The sequence below is a fragment of the Macaca nemestrina genome, chromosome 1 (genome assembly GCF_043159975.1).
Source record: "Macaca nemestrina isolate mMacNem1 chromosome 1, mMacNem.hap1, whole genome shotgun sequence".
NCBI classification, from domain to species: Eukaryota; Metazoa; Chordata; class Mammalia; order Primates; family Cercopithecidae; genus Macaca; species Macaca nemestrina.
In genome coordinates this window covers 149,138,987-149,152,799 of record NC_092125.1, presented here as the reverse complement: position 1 = coordinate 149,152,799, position 13,813 = coordinate 149,138,987, and the positions used below count along the sequence as shown (strand labels likewise).

General features: G+C 39.9%; 1 long non-coding RNA gene across 2 annotated transcripts in view; it reads right to left on the bottom strand.

The window, feature by feature from the left end:
- Positions 1 to 269: 269 nt before the first annotated feature.
- Positions 270 to 13,813, bottom strand: part of LOC105482750 (uncharacterized) — a 38,301-nt gene continuing 24,757 nt past the window's right edge. Inside the window, exon 3 of one of the 2 annotated variants that reach the window (XR_011609163.1) lies at positions 270 to 386. This is a non-coding gene — a long non-coding RNA (uncharacterized lncRNA). Of the gene's footprint in view, positions 387 to 2,145; positions 4,546 to 13,813 lie in introns of those variants that run through there. The other variant, XR_003018270.2, reaches the window with a different exon arrangement.

Below are 13,813 nucleotides of genomic sequence, written 5' to 3'. Positions count from 1 at the left end.
GAGAAAATTAAGAAAAATAATATATATAAGGTTCTTACACAAGATAAACAGGTAGTATATATTGCATCCCTACCCTCTTAGGACAAGGTTCGCTGAATAAAATTGTGTGTTCTGATGAGGGTTTCTAGGCTGCAACATCTGAAGTGTACATGGTGCTTTAGTACAAAGGAAGACTTTGTATCTGGGTATTAGGCAGTCAAGTGTTCAATAAATATTTGGTCATTTGTTTTGGCTTTAATGGAAGTACTTTGTGTACTCAATAGCTAGTCCAGGATCTTCTTCATTACCTTTGTAGATAGCGAAGCCACCAGTTTGCTAGGTCTGCAGTATCCTAATCTAATCCCAAGATCCTATATCTTCCTTTCACCACTGTTTTTCTTCATTTCCTGTAAGATAAGGAAGTTTCTGGTAGTTTGGCAGGAGAGTTAGCCACAGAAGACAATCTTCTCAATATACTTGGACTGTGTTAAGCTTCCCCTATGTTCGAATTACCACTGTATGGCTGAGAGGTGTTTAAAACAGAATTGAGGGAGGCTGAGGCGGGCAGATCACAAGGTCAGGAGATCGAGACCATCCTGGCTAACCCAGTGAAACCCCGTCTCTACTAAAAAATACAAAAAATTAGCCGGACATGGTCGTGGGTGCCTGTAGTCCCAGTTACTCAGGAGGCTGAGGCAGGAGAATGGCGTGAACCCGGGAGGCGGAGTCTGCAGTGAGCCAAGACCGCACCACTGCACTCCAGCCTAGGCAAAACAGCAAGACTCCATCAAAAAAAAAAAAAAAAAAAAAAAAAAAAACAGAATTGAAGGAGAGGTATAATTTAAAATGATTATCCTAAATAATGGATTTATATCAATGTCACATATCTACAACCTTCTGGAAAGGGGACTGCTTCTTTTTGTTTCCATTTTGGGTGAAAAGATTGCTGATTCATGAGCGGGCTGTGAGCTGCTGACTTTGGAGATAGAGCTGGTCTGAGCCACTCTGGATCAGCCAAATGATGAGCGAGAGGTAAGGGGCAAAGGAAGAAAATGGCAATCCCACGCTTTGATGTGTGTGCGAGGGAGGTAGTGCTTCCTCCCAGAGGTGTTAGACAAAGATTTTAACAACGGGACAATCTGTCTCTGGGGTAGCTGGTTTCTAGAGAGCAGGAAAAGGAGCTATAAAAATCCAGTTACTTTTGCCACAGACAACATAATTTGTCCTCATCATCAGAAAAACAAAAACAAAACACTGGTCAGATTTCATGACTAATTTACTGTAATACCCAGTAGCTCAGGACCATATGCAGATAAGGGTTTAAACAGTCTCCAGATGACTCAGGTCTATCTACACACCTCTGTGAGATGGAGCAGTGTCTGGTGACCAAGGAGAGACTGGTACATGCTGCAAGCCAGTTGTTTCCCTATATCCAAGAAATCAGACTTGCAGCCAACCTCAGCCCATTCCTTGGCCCAGTTGGAGGAATGGAGGCAGGCCAGTCCAACCATCTTTCCATCAGGACTTTGCAAAAAGACCCCCAAGTATCTGAACGAGTTGTCCCTGTGTCTGTGTCTGCACTTTAGGAATGGCTGCAGCCGCTCTTAGGTCCTCACTCAGTAGGTTCATACAGAGTGAAGGCAGCACATAAGAAGCAGGAAGTCTTAGGCCAAGGCGGGAGGATCATTTGAGCCCAGGAATTCAAGACCAGCCTGGGCAACATAGTGAGACCTTGTCTCCACCAAAAAAAAAAAAAAAAAAAAAAATTTAAACCAGCTGGGTATGATGGTGCATGCCTATAGTTCCAGTTACTTGGGAGGTTAAGGCAGGACTGAAGTCCAGGTCATTGAGGCTACAGTGAGCCATGATCATGCCACCATACTCCATCTTGGACGACAAAGCACAGTTCTGTCTCAAAAAAAAAAAAAAAAAAAAAAAAAAACAGAAAAAGAAAAAGAAGCAGGATGTCTTGGCAAACTGACAAAAGCAGAGAAGTGACAAATGACAGGGTGGAAAGACAGAAGAACTCTAACAGCACAGCTGTCTGGAGCCATTTAGCACTGGGTGAACAGCCCTGTGGACCTTAGTGGCTCCTGAGGGCATGGCAGTATTACAGAATTGAACAATGATTGATGTTCAAAGTGAGTCATCAAGAAAAGGTCAAATTGTGTTCCGAATATTTCATTTAAGAAGGCAAAGTACTACGTAAAACATTTTGGAAAAATCACTTTCTAAAATAAAATTTTAAAATTGGCATTTAAGTTTAGGTTATAATATGTTGACAATTAATAGTACCACTTGATATATTCGATAGACTACATTATTAAAAATCCCCATCCAGAAAGAACTGATTTTTACTTGTATGTTCTTATTGATATATAAGTATATTATACATACATACATACATTCACACATGCGCACATGGTCACACAGTGTGTACTTTTTAATCAAATCTCACCACTGGTTATTTTATTAAATAGATCTCATATCTTCCTACATCTTCCAGGACTTGACACCATTATTTATATCCTCCCACTTCTTCAGCCACTTGTTCTCTATTAGATCTTTCTCTTTACCATAGAAACATGTTCAAGGCTCTCCCACCTTGTAAACAAAACAAACAAAAAACCTGCCTGGTTTCTATAGCACCACACCCTATCCTAGAACTGACCTATGCCTCTCCTTCCCTTCACAATCAAACTTGTAGGAAAAGCTCTCAATCTTGCGGCTACCTCTCCAATGACTCTTCTCTTGCTAATTTTCAATGCTTTAAAAAAAAAAAAAAAAAAAGATTTGTTTATATCCTTTGCCCACTGGCCTGTGCCCCCTTCTTAAGCCACACTCTCCTCCACATCCCTGAGATTCTGCTTTACCTTATTTCATTTCTTCCTCTGACTTACTGGGGTCTCCTTTCAAGTTTCCCTTTCTCTGTCTGAACTCTAAATGTCAATACTTCTCTAGGTTCTATCTTTGTATCTCTTCTCACTTGCAACATTTTCCCTGGGCAATCTTATCCACTATCACTTTGATGGCACCCATATTATATTTCTGACAAAGTTCTCACTTGGGGTGTGTGTGTGTGTGTGTGTGTGTGTGTGTGTGTCTGCATGCACATGCATGTGGGTGTGAAAAACTGTGTAGTAAACACCTCCACCTGGATGACACTGAAAACATACCATATCTATGACTCCTATCTGCTCATCAGAACACTTCCTCCTTGAGTGTCCCTTTCTGGGAACCATTAATCCAGTAACCCAGCTTTGGAGACATATGGGCTTTTTTTTTTTCCTTCATTCATTCATCTAAACAATCACCACCACCTCTTGATTGTGCCTCGTTAACATTTCAAATCTATTCCCTCCAGCTTGCCTCCTATGTCCTGCTTTATCTGCATTTTATATCAGGAAATGTCTTTAGTCTCCACCTTCATGCATCAGTTCTCTTTGATTCCTGGACGTTTTGCCTCTGCTTCTTTGCTCCTCTTCGGTAGTTGAGACTTGGTTACCCAGCTCTCCCAGTCTGCCTCACCATCCCTCTTCTGGAACTTTAGAAGATTTACTCTCACTCGCAATCTAGGCCACAAGGCTTGGTCCTGGTGTACAGTCCAAGGACTTCTCCATTCTTACCAACTCCCCTCCCTCAATAAGGACAAGAGAAACAGGAAAATTTCTCCCAATTGAGGACAGCCCCCTACAAACCATCGCACAATCATAAATAATTATTATTCTACATTGGAAGTGTTGATTCTTTTGTTGGCCTCTGCCCTATGCTCTAAATTAAAGTTTTTGTCTATTGGCTTTAATATCTAGATCATCTATGAGTCTGCTTCTATTACCTGCCTTTTCTCTTTATTACTGGCCACATTCTATTGCCTTGTCCCATATCTACAAGTTTTTTATTAGGTGTCAGACATGGGGTATAAAAAATGTGAAGATTCCAAATGCTACCTTCTATCAGAGCGGGTTCTCCCTTTCCTCTGTGAGGCAGAGAGGGTAAGGAGTTGGTCATTTTGATCACAGGAGAAGTTGATACAATGAGAAATTGTGCAGAGTGTGAGCGGCATTTTTACTAAGACTTGCTCTACCTCTAATTTGCTCCTGTTCCAGGGTATGTTCCTTCTGGGTTTGTGATTGTGAGCCTTGGAGTCTTCACCTCCTCAGCCCTGAAAGACTGCAGGAGATACAGCTCTGTCCTTCAGAAGTTCCAGCCTAAATCTTTAGCCCTTTGTCCCTCATAGCTTCAATACTTGGCAAGTGTCTTAAGAAAAAAACTGGAGGTGTATATAAGGGAAGGTATCCTGAGGACCTGTTTCCTAAGCCTTACAAGACAATGAGAGATAGATTTCCCTCTTTTAAAAGTTTTTGCCTTAGTTTCATATCCCTCTGTGCAGTACCAGAATTCAGCAAATATGTTATGGGAAAATCAGCCATGTGTTTGAGTTGCCTTCTTCCTATTTGTCACATCATCCCTTTATAACTGTCAAGAATTTTACTGGTTTTTCTTTGTCCCAGCAGCGATTCTCTGTGTAGGCAAATCCTTCAACCCACACTCAGGATCGGCATATATCTGGTGAAAAAATATAAGATAGTGTCAGCTCACTTTGGCAAGGATTCTACTTTATCTGGAATTTTGGTTCATCTAATCCACATGCTTTCACAGAAACTTGATGCCTTTAAAACATAATTTTTTTTTCTTTTTGAGACAGAGTCTCGCTCTGTCGTCCAGGCTGGAGTGCAGTGGTGCGATCTTGGCTCACTGCAAGCTCCACCTCCCGGGTTCACACCATTCTCCTGCCTCAGCTTCCCAAGTAGCTGGGACTACATTTATCCAGGTTACTCTAAGTTGTTGCACTGAGAGTGTTGGTCTTCCATGAACTTCTACATCTTACCCAGAAGTGAAAGTCTCATACTCACACTTTTTAAAAAATCTCTTGTGATTCCTCAATATTTTGTGCATAATACACAATAACTTGTCATGTGAGTTTTTAATTAATGGATAAAGAGATAATTGTAACATTTTACTATGAATTTAATGCTTATTTAATTTAAACAAAATACCTTCAGTTCAAGAAAGAATCTGGGCCGGGCACGGTGGCTCACACCTATAATCCCAGCACTTTGGGAGGCCAAGGTAAGTGGATCACTTGAGGTCAGGAGTTGGCCTGGCCAGCATGGTGAAACCCCGTCTCTACTTAAAATACAAAAAATGAGCCAGGCGTGGTGGTGCATGCCCGTAATTTCAGCTACTCAGGAGGCTGAGGCAGGAGAATCGCTTGAACCCTGGAGGCAGAGGTTGCAGTGAGCTGAGATCGAGCCACTGCACTCCAGCCTGGATGAGAGGAAGACTCATCTCAAAAAAAATAAAGAAAAAAAAATATGGTCCATATTCAATATTCATTTAATTCTTACAATACCTTTTATGTAGGAGTTTTAATAATGATGAGAAGGCTAGAGATAGCTACTATTTACTAAGTACTTACTATGTGCCAAGCACCATGCTAAGTATATATATAAACTCATTTACATACATTCACATATATTAATTCATTTAAACCCTACAATAAGCTGGGAAATAGGTATTTCTGTCCTCATTTTCATGAGGAAATCAAGGCTGGGAAAGATTAAATGACTTGTCTAAGGGCTCAAAGCTGATAAATGGAAGAGGTGGGATTCAAACACAGTATGTCTAGTTCCCAGTCTAGATATTTTTCATGGTACTTCAGCTTTTTGTCAGGTATGATACCACAGTTGTCCTGTAAGATTTAATTAAAATACCTGGAATTCCCCAACTTATACCTTTCCTAACTACTCCAAAAATATAAACTGTAATTATGAAGGAGCTATCCTAAGGTGATACTGAAAACACTTACAAGTGGACAGATGGACTTGGTGGCCTCTTAATGGTAGAAATAGTTTTGCCTTATTTACCTGAAATTACATTGCGTGGTCTCAGATTTGGATAGTGATAATAATTTTTAAGACGGATGATTATTCAGGATTAGGGATATGTCTGTGGCCATAGTATCGAATAACCCTGAACCTCACAGGAATTAAACTTATTTCTTTTAATTCATTAGTGCCTCACTCTTAACCTCTGAGTTAACAAGCCACAGATCAAATAGATCAAATTGCACTTTATAATGGAAGAATATATTATTAAAAATGAAAGCTATTCCATTTGTTTATTAAAAATTCATTACTTAAAAAAAGGCTGAACGTCACACGTTAAATTATTTGTTGTCATTTGGAAAAAGAGAAAGATTTACTTAAAAAGAATGAGTCAGCCATTTTAGATTCTGAGTGAATAAAATGCATGTTTCTTTGGTCCCAACTAGATTTCCTCTTATTCACCTATTTCTCTTAAAATGCTTGCAGAAATATTTTGATGCAAGGCTTCCATTCAGGGTACAAAGGAGATGAGAGAAAAATACTCTGGCAGAGTATTTAATCAGGTATATTATTAGATAAGGATAGCTTTAGTTAAAGCAGCATCTAGAGATTAGAATTCCTTCTTTATAAAATGTGCGTGGAAAATAAGTGATATAAACTTCTCTTCACCAAATAAGAATTTTAGGAAGTAAAAGATTATCAAATGAGTCCTGGATTCTTTATTATTTCTGCCTGTAAGCTATTATTATTCTGTAAGTGGGGAAATTACTATAAACTGTCATACTTTCAGAAAGAATTGTCTTCACCTAAACACCTCCTTTATGTGTATAATTATAATATCTCTTACATGTGTGTATATATATCTTACATAGATATAAATATATGGATTAAGCTATACACACACGTATATACATATGTACATGTAGGGTATATATGTACTATATATGCCTCTATACCTTATATATGTCTGGATATATATGAGCCAAGCTAGGTCTTTTGTGTAAATTATAATATAGACATTTCTTGATATTTCAAGATGCTTCCAAATCCATTTTGTAATTTCCTCATCATAAAAGTGTGAGATGTTTACAAGAGAAGAAATCATGGTACAAAGAGTTACACGTTCTGTCCAAGATCACCGAGCAGAAGCCAGATGAGAGCCTGGTTGCCCGATGCTTCCTGTTGACGATGCTGCCACCCTCGCTTGATAGGCTTTGCTCCAGCTGAGTCTGAGAAGGACACCATGTCCCCATTTCAATTTCCTTGAATCAATTCACTCAAACAAAAGGTCACTTTAGACAGAAATCCAGTTTGGCTGATTTCTCTCACTGTATTGACTAGTTTAAATAAAATGAGCAAATCAGTGTCTTTATTTCTGTGTCACACAGACATAGCCCAGATACTAACCAGGTGCTGTAACCTCAGCCTCCACAACACATTTAAAACCGTGTCTTCTGGATTAAATACCTTTCTCTCAAATTAGAAAGTGACTAAAAGGCAGGACAGAAAAGATGAAAAGACAGCTGATGACCTCTTCCTAAGCAAACATTTTTCAAATACAAAGGCTAAAAAAAAAAGCTGTGTTTAAAAATTGCAACCACCAGGGAGCAAATGTATTGATCGTGTCATTATTTTTTTCCTCCTCGTTGCTAGGATGTGGTCTATATTAAAAGATAGTTGTTGCCTTGGTGAAAATCTTCCCAGAGCAAAGTGATAGTGCTCCCCCTGCTGACCAAGAAGTCCAGGATGTTGTTTTCTTGTTTTGCTTTGTTTTGCTTTTTTTCAGTTTAAAACAAAATGAAAAGGGCAATTAGACATCTTTAGCAAATAACTTTGGGCTTTACCTGCAAAACTGTATTGCAAGAATATCAGAAACTTACTGAAATGATGCCTGAAATGTTCTTTCCTGCTATATATGAGACAAAAAGCAAAATCTGACCACGTGCCACTGCTTGAGGTTGTCTTTGTTTCTTCTCTCTCTCTTGCTTTTTTTTTTTTTTTTTTAGAGTCTCGCTCTGTCGCCCAGGCTGGCGTACAGTAGCATGGTAGCATGATCTCGGCTCACTGCAACCTCAATCTCCTAGGTTCAAGCAATTCTCCTGCCTCAGCCTCCCAAGTAGCTGGGACTACAGGTGTGCGCCACCAGGCCCGGCTAATTTTTGTATTTTAGTAGAGGCGAGGTTTCACCACATTGGCCAGACTTGTCTTGAACTCCTCGCCTCAAGTGATCCACCCACCTTAGCCTCCCAAAGTGTTGAGATTACAAGCATGAGCCACCACGCCCCGCCTGTTTCTAACTCAGGGTGGGCCTAGTGACTCAGATCCTTCTCACCTTAATAAAATTATTTTGGGATGCCAATGAATTTTTGTAAAGGCCCAGGACAGGAAATTGCTTATAATATTAACTAGTGACTTTTACTAATCACTAGTCACTTGTAAAGAAGGAAAAGGAAAAAGAGAGAGAATTCCACAGAGGTCTTAAGTGTCTTGCACCACAGGTTTTATTGAATGCGTCTAACATTAAAGGTGAGAAGCGGTAGAAATGACCTGGTCAGATTGTGGAGGGGCAGGTGAGCCCCAATGAATGTGAGGTGCCTGCAATTTATCCAGTTAGCTATTAGCAGAGGGAGTAGAGTTCAGGAGAAAGATTGGGGCATGGAGTTATCAATTTTAAAATCATCAACCTATATGTTACAGTTGAAATCATGAGTATGGGTGAGATCATTCTAAGAAAGAATGTAGAAAATAAAAAGAGGATTGAGCATGGAAACTTAGGGAACATCACCAAAGTTTAACGAATAGGCAGAAGAGGAACCATTAATGGAAAGTGAAACAGAAAGCTTAGAGATTTTGGAGAAAAACTAAGAGAAATTATTATTGGATTGAAGTCAAAGAAGAAGAAAATTTCAAGAAAGAAGTCAACCGTGTCAAAAACCAAAGACATGCCAAGGATGAGAACTTCACGAAACCATTGGCTTTGTTAAGAGGACCCTGGTGACCCCAAGAGAGTTTCAGTACAGTAGTGTGAAAATTGGGTGAAAGCCCAATTTTAGTGGCTGTTTAAATGATAAATGAGAAAGTAAAAGTAATGAGGATAAACAACACAATCAAAAAATTTGGCAATAATCAAGAAAAGCAAGGTAGTACCCTGATGAGAGACTGATTGACTTGAACATGTCTGAAGGTTAATGAGGAAGAGCTGATGAAGAGGGAGAGATAAATAAGAGAAGAAATTATTGGTTCTACCAGGTTCAAGAGAAGCTGGGAAGGAGGAAAGGATCAAGAGCACTAATTGAATTTGGAAAAGAGTAAGAATACATTTTCTTCTTGGACAACTAGGAAGTAGGAAAGGAGGTACACATGACTTTTGAATGATGGAGGATGATTTTAGGAAGACAGCATGGAGATGAGGGCAAAGAGAGGCAGAGATTGCATGCTACAGCAGTTGTTATTGAAGGAAAGGAAGAGCAAACCAACTAAAAATGTGTAAAAGCCACTCAAGGCAGCATGGAGGGAACAGTAAAACAAGAAATATAAAACCAAAGGAGATGAACATTGGTGTGGTTGAGCAGTGTTCTCCAGCAGCAACAGGTAAGCCAAAGGTGAGAGAAAAAAAAAAAAAAAAACTAGTAACTGGGTGGATTTGGAGTTACAGATTGCCACGGCCAATGGAGCAGACAAAACAGCAGTGTCCTGGTGAGATGGCGGCAGCGAATGTTTGCCTGTGGCATGCAGGAGGAACATGAAAGGAAATAAAGTTGTCACGGAGAGAAAGGATGGGCTGAAGGGGGAAGGGTGGGGTTGACAGTTTTTGACACTGAGATGGGATCCAGAGAACAGAGAGGCTGAAAGGACTGAAATGCTGATTCAATGGGAGAGTGAAAGACAGAGCTGAAGTCTGCAAGGGGTTTTGAGAATTCAGGATGGCTAGGAAGTTTGCTGAAGGGGATGTTCAGGAGCACTCTGAGGCAGAGTGAATTAAGAGCCTGATGCCCTAACCCTTGTAGAATGTGGGGAGATGAACCTAAATATCAGGTTACAATGACTGTAAGAGCGGAATAGGCTTCAATGTTTTTCTTTGTTTGTTTGTTTGAGACGGAGTCTCGCTCTGTCACCCAGGCTGAGTGCAGTGGCGCGATCTCCGCTCACTGCAAGCTTCGCCTCCTAGGTTCATGCTATTCTCCTGCCTCAGCTTCCCAAGTAGCTGGGACTACAGGTGCCTACCACCACGCACAGCTAATTTTTTGTATTTTTAGTAGAGACAGGGTTTCACCATGTTATCCAGGATGGTCTCAATCTCCTGACCTTGTGATCCACCCGCCTCTGCCTCCCAAAGTGCTGGGATTACAGGCATGAGCCACCGCGCCCAGCCTAGGCTTCAATTTTTTAAGCCCCTACTATGTACCTGGCATACTGGGGGAGTAATCTGCACATTATCTCATTCAATTCTCATTTATTTGTTGCCCCCATGTGAGAAGTCAGTATTATTCCCATTTTACAGAATATGAAACTGAAGCTCAGAGAGATTAAGTTATTCTTTTCCCAAGGTCACTCAGCTAGTAAATGACAAAGGTAGAATGATAATGTTCCCCAGGCTGTAAGCTCCATACTGTGTAGTTCAGTCTTGTGTCCTTAGCAGCAAACAAGTCCAAGCACATTTAGAAACCTAAAAAAATGTTCAAGAAAGAAAGGAAAGAAGGAAGCAAAATAAATCATAAATTAATGACGAAAAAATGAATAAAGGAAGTAAGGAAGGACTTGACAGCCCACATGCTTTCCTCTATATTCCATTGCCTCCTCAAAATATATGGTCTAACAGGATGGCAAAATTTAATTACCAGCTGTAAAACATGAAGAAGTCCTCCAATTGCTCCCTTCTTCTTCCCCCACCATTCACACAGGATTTTATTTTTAAATCAGAGCCTAAGCTAAATTAAGATTTCTACATCAAGCCTTCCTGGTTATCTTCTATCTGTCCTAAATTGTCATATGGAGCACGTAAATAAAGCAATCTGTTCTTCTCTAACATGGACCTTTCCAGAAACTATCACAACTATCAGTTTCATGCCAATCCTCCCTCCGCTTCCATTAAAGTAATGAAAATGCATCTAGATTCCTCTGAGGACAGAAACAATTGATATGAAAGAAAATTCAGCTGGATTTTGCTGGTCAAAAGCTGAAGTGAGAACAAGAAATGTTTTGTGTCTTTGCAGACTCACAAGGAAGTGCTTACCACAGTCACTGGAAAGGAGAACATTTTCACAAGTCTCTATTTTTGCTAAATATTTTTAAGAGTGTAATGTTATAATAAGAGAAAACTTAGCACTTGTGTACAGGCTCTTGGAATATTTTCAAGGACCCTCATCAATCAAACCCAGCCTCATGACACTCACTGCTGCAAAGTGTTGTTAAGCCTGTGACTACCAAGGAGCTGGTGTGAGACCCTCTAAGTAGGTTGGAGGCAGGCAGACAATAAATAGTCTCAAGTTCATGAGAACAGGGATCAGACCTCCAAGGGGTAGGAGGAAGTACAAAGTGAAACTCTTTGGTAATCTTCATCTAGCAAATCAGGTAGTTTTTGGAGGTCTTCTGTAGAGTAATATGTTGATGGCATGTGGAGGCTGTTCTGGGAATTCAGGGATGAGAAGTTGAAGGACAGTGGGGACCCACTGCCCCTCCATCCAGCACAGCTCTACTCTTACTTGTTTTATAAACTGGACATCCAAATAAGGTTTCTTTTAAGCAAATATCATGCTGATTAAACAACAGCAACAACAACAACAAACAGATAAGCTCCAAGTTTCTTTCTAGTTCTAAAAATATGCTATGATTATAATTCTATGAAGCAGCTACCCTAAAGGTGGAACGCTGATATTTGCCATGGTTTAAGGAGATCTGTCAGGATCTGTTTGTTCAAAAATCTATCCTGTAAAATTCTAGATGGAGGATTGAAGGAGGAAAGGTGGCTAGGAGAGACCCAGAGTGCTCTTGGGATGAAGGGGGTCTGTCAAGTGATCCTGAGGGAACCTCAAGGAGTCAAAGGGCAGTGTGGGGGCCCTGAGGGCCTGTAAAGGAGAAGGGCCTTGAACAAGACTATGGAGTGCTTAGAAAATTCCACACTGCAACTAAAAGTGGCCCTAAACCCAGAGTAGGCAAAAAGCTGGGATTCTTTCTATTATCAAGGGAAACATAATTAAGGAAACACAGGTGATAATCCTTCCTAGAACTGACAGAGCTATTCCTCAAGATCTGAATACTGGGTTTGTGTCAAACTAACAAGCTTGGCTAATGAGAGGGAATTAGCATCTCTAATAAGACAAGGTGAAATAAATGTTTAAGAACTTGGAAATGGATGGGAAGTAGAAGGATAAATGAAAATAGATCCTTGTCTATTCTAAGCCTGAGGAAGAGAGAAGATAGTGATACTCAAATCCATGGCCAATAAAGAAAAGGTGATGTTCTACACATATTTATAATATTTTATGTAGCTAGGATTCATTTTTAGTTTATGACTAATAACACCTAAGGACGGTTGCTATTAGCAGAAAAGTATAAATAGGAGGCAATCTATACATTCACTAGGTTATTTCTTTTGACTCTTGAAAATCTTCATCCTCCCACAGCAGCCTGCACATAGTAAGCATTCAATAGATGTATGTTGAATGAACAAATAATGAAAGATTTTTGTGAGTATCAAGCCATGGGATAGATCCTCTGGGCAGCGAGTGGTGGGGGAAGGTGGATCCTTGAGAGCTCTCATATCAGTGTTAGTGGAACATCTCCAACACTATTGTAGATTTCAAGACTCAAATTAATGATACCTGTGTGGAAGAGTGCCATAAGGAATCTCTGCAAATTAAAAAAATACGCTAAACCTCTTACTAGCAGTATATATAGAAACCGCAGTCTGCATTCAGGGTCTGGTGTGGGGAGTAATAATGTTAAAGTTTTCCAAGCATTAATTACAAAAAATAAAGTGAATTCAGTATGATAGCAATGCAGTGCAGTCAAGTGCATTTAATGTAATTCTAGGAAAACACAAACAGTACAACACAAATAAAATCTTTTCTGGAAAGTAGGACTGGTGTGAAAGCTGGTGTAAGTTTCACACCAGCTGTGTGACTGGTGTGAGTTTCTATATATAAAAGAAAAGAAAGTATCTCTTAATATTGTTTCTTGTCAGCAGACCTTCCTAGTTGAAATTGTGTGAACCTACATTAATACAGTCAGTAACAAACTGCTCTTTTCCATCTAAATGTCCTAAATTTATTCTACATGTCACAATTTCATAATATGGGATGTTTCTAAAAACACAAAATATTAATTAGAATCATGATTGTATCTCTATTCCCAAATCTGATCACTTGTTTTTTAAATAAAGACCTCCTTGATGACTACTATTCAGCCAGTGGTTCAATGTTCCAGAAAGGATTCCCTACTTTGTGTTCAACTTTTTTATTATATGGTAACTCATTATTAATAACAAACCTTAATCATGACAAATACCCCTGGAAATTAGTAACAAATTCTCAGTTCATGAGGGCATGCATATTCCAGAATAGATGACGGGGTGATTATAAAATCAAAATCCAGGCCAGGCACAGTGGCTCACATTTGTAATCCCAGCACTTTGGGAGGCCAAGGCAGGCAGATTACCTGAGGTCAGGACTTCCAGACTAGCCTGGCCAACATGGGGAAACCCCAGCTCTACTAAAACTACAAAACTTAGCCCCAGGTATAGTGCCGGGCACCTGTAATCCCAGCTACTAAGGAGGCTAAGGCAGGAGAATCGCTTGAACCCGGGAGGCAGAGGTTGCAGTGAGCCAAGATTGCGCCACTGCACTCCAGCCTGGGTGACAGAACAAGACTCCATCAAAAAAAAAAAAAGAGAAATCAAAATCCAGTCTTCTAGCTATCCACTCTATTTTCACCCGTGTACTCTTTAG